This window comes from Oratosquilla oratoria, chromosome 1, assembly GCF_046742065.1.
Source record: "Oratosquilla oratoria isolate Oo_2021 chromosome 1, ASM4674206v1, whole genome shotgun sequence".
Classification (NCBI taxonomy): Eukaryota; Metazoa; Arthropoda; class Malacostraca; order Stomatopoda; family Squillidae; genus Oratosquilla; species Oratosquilla oratoria.
In genome coordinates, this window is record NC_134777.1 from 16,849,636 (window position 1) to 16,859,635 (window position 10,000).

The following is a 10,000-nucleotide window of genomic DNA, read 5'->3' on the forward strand; positions in this document are numbered from 1 at the left end:
ATAAAAAAAAGCGTATCCAGTTTAAAGGATATACGAATTAAGTTTCAAGCACATAAACGTAGGAATTGTGATAATCCAATCAGTGCATGGTAGCCTAATGTACATTGTGTGGTTAAACTCATATGGAAATAAATAAATACACACATACATACATACATACATACATACATACATACAAGGGAGGTAGCAAAATTCAAAAGGCATAATTCCACTCCAACCCATTTCATCCCCACATACTCCACTCCCAGTCACAACCCCTTCCTTCCTCTTTTCTTGGCTCCTGGATAACGGGTCATCCCTGTATCTCGCCCACTGCCCTGGGTCAGAAGCAATGCAGCAAGACACAGCATATCCACAGCAAGGTCGCTTCATTTAATCGGCGATCCTCCCTCTCCGCCCCCCCCCCACACGCAGAAAAAGAGAAATAAACATAATATATCAACGTAAATAAATATATACTCATAGTAAAATTAGGATATTCGCTGGCCGAGAGGATAAGAGCGTCGCTACTTGCGGCGGAGGTCAAAATGACGGCAATTCAAACCCTGCCACAAGCGAGTTGGACCAAGGGTATGGTTCATGAAATTCCAATATATACAAAGTGTTTTTGTAAACGGCATCGTCCTAGCCTCTTGGTAAAGGGATTTTCGCGACGTTAAACAGAATTGAAATTAGAAAAATATGAAAACATCATGAAGACAGGGGCAAGTGTCTACAGTTTTACCATATGCTACAAGTCTGAAAATCCTGGGCCTAACAACATTGAAGAAAAGAAGGGCGAGAGATGACATAATGACAATATATAACTACGTATAGAGTAAAATTTTAAGACACGGAGAGACTTTTCTTTAAGATGAAGCAATACCTCCCATACCGAAATCGCATATATATATATATATATATATATATATATATATATTTTTTTTTTCTTTTCTTTTCTTTCTTTTCTTTAAGATGAAGCAATACCTCCCATACCGAAATCGCCATCATCTAAACCAGTTCACAACGATCACAGTTTGAAGGCCTAATTCGCTTGAAGAACGTTTAAGATATAGTTCTTTCATCATGTCTTAATGCATGGGTGGGCAACCTTTTTAAACGTGCGTGCCCAAATCAGCCAAATCTTTCATACGAAACTGCGTGCCAACGGTGTAAGATTGTAGGTCTACATACGAGTATGGGCCCCCTCCTTTCACCTCTTAGGTCCCCAATCCGCCGCCCAGCGCAACATGCGGTTACCAATGGTCATACAAAAGAAGTTGGAGATTTATTAGTTATCTTTTTTAAGGTGAGCTCCCGATTTCGCTTGCCGGAAAATGTCGTTAGTGTGCCCCAATCCTCCCCCAACGTAACATGTGGCTACCAATGGTCGTACAAAAGAAGTTGGAGATTTATTAGTTATCTTTTTTAAGATGAGCTCCGGGTTTCGCTAGCTGGAAAAAGTCGTTAGTGTGCTAGGTTTTGCACCTGTGTCCACCCCTGTCCTGTGGTAATTTTACTTCACGGATCCTAATCCAAATACTTACCAAATCTGAACACCCTATGGGCCCGTTAGTTCGGATATGTAGAGTATAAAGAAACATATCTCAGTAAGACTGGAGAGAGAAATCAAGGAAAGATGGGAATCAAAGGAAAATGTACTAGTAATTATATATAATTCTATTATGCAAAAAATTAAGATATAGGCTTGGCAAATATTTGTGAGGAAAGAAACAATCAATGAAAACCAAATATAAATAAAAAACGACAGTAAATGATCAATGGGACATGAAAACTCGCAAGCAAAGACAATTTAGAAAACATTTGAGTTAGAACGTACCCAACAAAGGAAAAAGATGAAGGAAATTTTATTGAAGAAGCTAAATAAAAAAAAGTAAAGGGCTGAAAAGAAATAGAGTTTTATTGAAATTTTATAGATCAGAGGATGAAGAAATGGCATCGAAATAATCTAGCAAGGAAGAAGTAACGAAAAAAAATGGAAATAACGTAGATTAATACAGATGGTTCGAACTCAATGAGGTTATATGTCAATGATTAGCTAAAGAAGAAAGAACTAGACATAATGTGTTTTGTCGAGATCAAGCTTAACTGAAATATTCATATTCAATTGAGAGGAAAAATACAACATATGGAGGAGGAAACGAAGAAAAAAATGGGAGTGGTCATAGTGGCGACAAAAATTAAATAAGATAAAATAGAAATAATAAAAATAAAAGGTGGTTGAAGTAGAAATGGGAAAAGGCAAAGCCGATGTCACGAATGTGGGAATTATGACCGAGGCAAATGGAAGAAAGAGAATTCACTGTGGCATATATTCCACCAAAGACGAGAACATGAAATTAGGTAGAATATAGACATTTATGCTAGACAGAGCCGAACAATTAAAAGCATATATTAAAAAGAGGTAATATAACTCTGGTAGGAGACTTTAACTGTGGAAAGATAAAATGGGGGGGAATGGGAGGTAACAAAAGTTCCGAGATAACAATACACAAGAGATAAGGCATGGGAAAGATGGGGGAAAGAAAATAATCAAAAAGACAAAAGTTATACAAGAGCACAAAAAAATAAAAGACAAAACTAGAAGAGAATAAAAAAAGTAATTTGTTCTGTAGATTTGTAAATATCAAGCTGAAACACAGAAGTATTCAAGATCAAAGTTGAAGGGGGTAGTGTTTGATTAAGCAAAAGAACAAGCTGAAATTGATCAAAATTCCCAATTGATATTCACCAAGGAAAAGGACTTCAAGGAAGAGAAAGAGAGGAATCATATAAGATTTTTTTTAAAACAATAAAAAAGTGGAAAAGTGGAAAAGTGGAAAATGAATCAACATCTCGAGAGCTCAGAAGTGAATAAGGCATCAAAACCGGATTGGGATACTAAAAGAATGCAGAGAACAACTGGTGGACAAAATGCACTAATTGATTGCATGTTCCTTGGAGGGAAGCGTGCCATAGGACTGGAAAACAGCAAATGTGGTGCCAATCCATAATGGCAAAAAATTAGGAAAGAGCCAAAATTCGTGAAAGAGAATTAAACAAAACACAAGGGGAATGGAATCCTGGATATATAATCAATTTGGAAGGTCCTTTGTTACAAACCTGTCGAGTTCTCGAATCTGTTGATGTATTACATGAAAAAAAATTGGATAGATTGTATATACTTGAATTTGGAGAAGGATTTCGAAAAGGTGCCTCGCAAAATATTACTGTGAGAATCTGAAAATAATGGAAGACTTAAAGGAGCATACTAGGATGGATGAAAGATCTGAAAGATATACTCTCGCAAAGAGTAATGATAGATAAGAGGTCAGACTGGAAAAAGTAACAAGTGGGGGACCACAAAACTTGATGGACATGAGCATAATGAATGGTATAGACAGTTATGCTAACTTATTCCATGATTATGCTAAGAGCTCGAAAAGGGGTGAAAAGTGAACGTGATTGTAAATTACCACAGGAAACTTAAGATAAGTTTTCGTAAATGAAACCAGGAGTGTAGGATGAAATCCGATGCAAAGAAATACAAAATCATGGAAATGGGCCAAAGTTAGAAGATTTCCATAGGATTATATAATGGGAGATGAGATAACATCCAAAAGCAAATAAGGAGAAGAAATCTGAGAGTTTTCATTGGGTATAACAAATCGTCATGGAGTTATACAATGGGAGACGAAATAATCACAAATGCAACAGGAATAAAAGTACCTGGGTGTCTTACTTAGGAATAACTGATTTATCGCAGTGTAAATGTGTGAATAAAACAATGAGAAAAATTTATAAACTATAAATGAGCTTATGGATTGCATTTCATTATATAGACGAGGACGTGATGAAAAAGAAAATCATAATCTATATACCAAGGGCCCCTTCGCCCATTTAAGTGTTCGACAGCCAAGGTATGTACCCACTCCTATTCCACTCCCGTCCACCACCCACTGTTTCCCTCTCACTTAGCTCCTTATGGATGAAGGGTTCATCGCTGTCTCCTGTCCACTGACTCGGTCAGAAGCAATGTAACAAACCATAGAGCATTTACAGCAAGGCCGCTTCATCTATATGGCGACTCTCCCTCCCCGTCCCCTCATGTGGGAAATAGAGAAGATCGGGAGAAATACATCCGGGAGGCGTCAAAATAGCATCCATGCACAACTATTCTCCGCTCACCCCTATACTCTGGCTTTTCCCCTCCCTACTTAATAGCCATTCTCCCCTCTTGCTCAAAGTCCCTTTCACTCCATCCATCTTTCTCGTTTTCGGTCGTCCCCTCAAGTCCACTCCATCCACCTCTACTTTCTACATTTTTTTTTTTTTTTTACTTATCTTTCTTCACTCATTCTTTCCATGAGTCCAAATCATCCCAATATTTTATCACCCATATCTGCCAACTTCCTTTCTATCCACGCTCTCCTCCTCACTCCCTCGTTTCTCAATCTATAAAACTTGTAATCATCACCATGCTTCTCAGACACTCCATTTCAAACACATTTAACTTTCTCCTTTCTTCCTCTCCTAAATTCCAAGTCTCCCCTCGTAGGCCCCAGGAGGCGCCTAGCTGCGGCCGAAGTCGTCACTTTTACCCTATGCGCTTGGTCTGCTGGAATTTCTTCTTATTATCCTTAACCTTTGCAAGGCTTATTTTCTTTTTAATACTAGTTTATTTCTCTCGGCTCTGAAATTGAATTTTGCTGTGCAACATACCATTCTATGGTCACGACCTATGTCGACTTTATTTATCACCGTAACATTGCTAACGCTTTTGCTCTCATCTCCTAATATGAGAAGTGCGGGATTCGAACCCACAACTAAACGAATGCGAGACCAGCACGCTTCCGATTACACCACTACATCATATGTTGATGTGGTCATCATGTAATGACAAAAATAAAAGAAAACTAGGAAATAGAAAGAACGGCAACTAGGATGATTACTAGATTAAATGAAGACATTAAAAAAATGCCCTACGTTAAAAGCACAAAAAAGATGCGACATGATGGTTATTTTTAGAAGGAATAAAAAATAAGAAACGGGATTTGTTAGTAAGGGATCTTAGTAAGAGCTTCAGTTAGCTGTGTAGCTATTAATTACTTTAGCTTTCTGCGTGGATGCGTCAATTTGTGAAACAAATTGCATAAATAATTCAGGCGAGGATATCATAAATAAATTTAAGGTAAAGTTGGTTAAATGGAGATATAGAGACGGAACTCCATGAGCATAGCTCTAGCCCCCTATATTAATATAAGAAGAATATTTGCACGTACACACATATGCTAGTATGTATGTATATATACTCTATTGATTTCTATAATGTGGTGGTGGAGTGTGTGGGCAGTTTATCTTTTTGAAGCAAGTGCACTTCCAGGAGCCAGGCATTCGAACAAGCTTAACTTTACCCATTTCCTAGCTAATGTATATATATATATTTATATATATATATACAGTATATATATATATATATATATATATATATACATGTGTGCGTGTGTGTGCGTGTGTGTGTGTGTGTGTGTGTGTGTGTGTGTGTGTGTGTGTGTGTGTGTGTGTGTGTGTGTGTGTGTGATTCACTTGGTCTTGGTCTTTGGATCACGTGTTGGACTTGTGATCGACAGCTATTTCCCTCGCGGAAGAGAGCTCAGAGCTCGTATGACCGATCCATGGGTAATGCTATGACCTTACACGCACACACACACACAACTCCCCGCCCACAAGAGTTGGAGTAACGACTCGAAGCGCAGCAATACCGAAATAATTTCAGCCCTGGGCAGGATTCGAACCAGGCACCACTGGCACCGCCGTACCAACAGTCTGGTACTCTACCAACCGCGTCACCGAGTGTGTGTGTGTGTGTGTGTGTGTGTGTGTGTGTGTGTGTGTGTGTGTGTGTGTGTGTGTGTGTGTGTGTGTGTGTGTGTGTGTGTGTGTGTGTGTGTGTGTGTGTGTGTGTGTGTGTGTGTGTGTGTGTGTGTGTGTGTGTGTGTGTGTGTGTGTGTGTGTGTTGTGTATGTTTAAGACAGACTGAACATTTTTAGAAACTCTGCCAAGGGATTCGAACAATCACGAAGTCAAGACGCTAGCGACTGAGCTACGTGCGATGGTTCAAAAGACTGTACAAGTCTCCGACCACACTTCGCGTAGCTGCAGAAGACGTAATCTCATTTTCATCCAATCTCCATATTAGGCGAGCCTTCCGGAGGGCTCGCCTAATATGGGGATTGGATGAAAATGAGACTACGTCTTCTGAAAATGAAACTACGTCTTCGGCAGCTAAGTGAAGTGTGGTCGGCGACTTGTACAGTCCTTTTGAACCATCGCACGTAGCTCAGTCGCTAGCGTCTTGACTTCGTGATTATGCACGCACAGGTCAGGGATCGAATCCCTTGGAAGAGCTTCTCAACACACACACATACACATACACACACACACACACACACACACACACACATATATATATACATGCTGGTACATTGTGATAAGTTGATGAAGGTGGAAAAAGAAGTCACGGGTCTAGTTCCGAGTTCCTGAGTTTATTCCTGACCGGTTTCGCTCTATGCTTCACATTCCTCTGAAGAAGCATAGAGCGAAACCGGTCAGGAATAAACCCAGGAACTCGGAACTAGACCCGTGACTTCTTTTTCCACCTTCATCATATATATATATATATATATATATATACATATATATACATGAAAAAATATATATATATACATATATATATATATATATATATATATATATATGTATATGTATATATATATATATTATATAATATATATTCACAGTCTTGTCGGTTTTTGCCATTGTGATTCATATATATATATATATATATATATATATATATATATATATATATATATATATACGGGGTGGGGCAGAGGAACGTGCTTTTTTAAATTGACGCCCAGAAGTGATGGTTGATCCGAGGAGGGTTGGGGTAGGTACATTCAATAGGGTGAGGTGTAAAGTTGTACTGCGTCGCTTTGTTCAGTTAGCATCATGAAGTAGACAAAGGTGGAGCACGCATTTGCTGTCGAGGCATAATCTTCCAGCGGTCGCTCAATCATCCCCACACAACGTGCATTCCTTACACAATTCAATATTGCGCCCCGTGGTCGTGTTCCTGGCCGGCAGTCGATTGTTTCTTGGACAAACAACTTCAGAGAAACTGGTGATATGAAGAAAAGAAAAATGGACTTTCATAAACAGAAAGGTCGACCCAGAACATTGACGCGGTAAGGCTTTCTGTTTTGCAATCCCCTCAACGCTCTGCCCACAAATATGCAACTGCTGTTGGGTTGTCTGCTCGTTCTGTGAGGCAAATCCTTCATGAAGAACTAAAAATTCACGGCACACACAGTGCGTGTATCAATATCTGTTTTGCGGCAACACTCATCTCTTTAAGGGGCGATCTACAGTGGAAAGTGCGGTCGACTGATTTAGCACCCTGCAACTATTTTTTATGGGGCGATCTAAAATCATATATTTACAACGATCGTCCTAGGAACCTAGCTCACCTGAAGAACAACATTCGTCAAGCTGTCGCCAACATACCCGTCCATGTGCTGGACAGAGTTGAACAAGACTTCCGAGTTCAATTAGCGCAGTATATTGAGAATAATGGACACCATCTACCTGATATTATCTTTGAGACTGGGAAAGCATAAAATTTAAATGTTGTACTTGATGTTGTTCAAAGAATTAAATACATATCTGCATTACTTTTGTTTTAATTGATTTTCCAAATAAGCAAGTTGCTCTGCCCCACCCTGTATATATATATATATATATATATATATATATATATATGTGTGTGTGTGTGTGTGTGTGTGTGTGTGTGTGTGTGTGTGTGTGTGTGTGTGTGTGTGTGTGTGTGTGTGCGCTCACCGTCCTCCTGCTAGACACTGTGGTATCTCAGTTATTCCGCTACACTAGATGAATCTCTCAATTGGTCCCTGTCGTCAAATGAATTCCTTCTTTCGACTTCCTCTCTTCTCGGTGGCCCTTTCCATATATGTCCTTCACCTCATTCGAGGTCTTCCTGTCAGCCTCTTTCCTGTTGGTCTCCCTTCATAATATATTTTTGGGTTTCTGTCTTCTTCCATCCTCCTCATATGCCCGTACCATCTACGTTGGGCTCGTTCCAAGAAAACCAATACTGATTTAAGTCCAAGTTCCTCAAGTATCTTCGAGTTTCTTATTCAGCTTAAACGTGAGCATCTTCTGGTAAATCTCAGTGTCTTCAACTCAGCAGCCTGGATCTTGCTTCATCTCTTCGATGTCAGTTTCCAAGCCTCACATCCATAAGTACATGGGCCGTCCTATGGTGACGTGAATAGTTTTACAAAGGATTACAAAAGCGGAGCATGCCGACATGAGACCTTTTGGTCCCTAACTAGGTCGGATGCGGAAACATTATAATAATGATAAATAAATAAAAGGAAAATAAATAAAAACTATAATAATATGAATAATAATAAAATAAATAAGTGCATAGGTACAGTTAAATAATAAACAGTTAAATAGTAAATAACAGTAAATTGACAGATAACTAATAATAAATGAAAATCAAGCAAATAATAATAAACAACCAAATGATAATAAAAAATTCCGTTGGCCTTCCGTATTGTTCTGTCCACTCACCACACTTTCACCATAACGATGCCGTCTCGTTCCCAATCATACACAATCATCAATATAATCAAAGAAATGACGACTTTTCGAGAGCAAATGCTTTTCAACGTGATTAAAACGAACTTGCGAAATGCAACCAAAGGAACAGTTTAATTGGAATGTTGGTAAAAAAAATACACATAAAATTTAGGTTTCTTGTTAATCTTTCGCTATTAGAAAATTTAATAACTTTGCTGGATAGTGTCGGATTATCTAATTGATGTGGGGACAGATTTTCTCAATGTTGGGTTATGCTTTAATTGGATAATATCAACCATCTTCAATATATGAAATCTTCGTTTTCAGTCTCTCTCTCTCTCTCTCTCTCTATATATATATATATATATATATATTTATATATATGAGTGAGTGAGTGAGTGAGTGTGTGTGTGTGTGTGTGTGTGTGTGTGTGTGTGTGTGTGTGTGTGTGTGTGTGTGTGTGTGTGTGTGCGAGTGTATCTATTTCTTTTCTTTTTTTAAAGACTGTGCCAAAATACTGTAACAAAAATCTATCTACACTATGTTTTCCCCAATGTATAACTGGATAACGAAATCTAAGCGCCAGGTATCAAAGACCATATGACACTTAAGGAAACTTAAGAAGAGCCATGGTGGGCGAACTGAAGAACATATTGAAGGAAAGTGACAGAAAGAAGGGTTATTAAAAGTAAAAAATGAAAGAACATCTTATTATGAGTAAATGTTATCCCTGGCCTTTAAAAAAAATGTGTGACTCTGTACCGTAGGGGTGTCATGTACACCACTGTAATGCTAACTGCATGGGCTACTTTCCTTAGGTAAAGCCCGAAGCAGAGCATCATAATACTGCGTTCGGAATAACCAAGTTAAAAACTGGAACAAAAATGTTTTGACAAATCCATAACAAAAAAGTAAAAACAGAAAAACTGTTACAGTACATAAATAAACGTGCACACTCTTAGACACGAAACACGAAATACTTTTCGCATGCGAAATAAAAAGAAACATTAAATATCCACAAAACTTAAAATAAAGCACGTTTGCACAGTTAGGTAAAAGAAGGAACGTTTTTTATCATAAAAACATCAGTTCATACGTGCACGCGCGCACGTGTGTGTGTGAGTGTGTGTGTGTGTGTGTGTGTGTGTGTGTGTGTGTGTGTGAGTGTGTGTGTGTGTGTGTGTGTGTGTGTGTGTGTGTGTGTGTGTGTGTGTGTGTGCGAGTGTGTGTGTGTGTGTGTGTGTGTGTGTGTGTGTGTGTGTGTGTGTGTGTGTGTGTGTGTGTGTGTGTGTGTGCGTGTGTGTGTGTGTTTTCCTAGCTGTAGTAAACAGGAAAGGACCAACGCTACTGAATT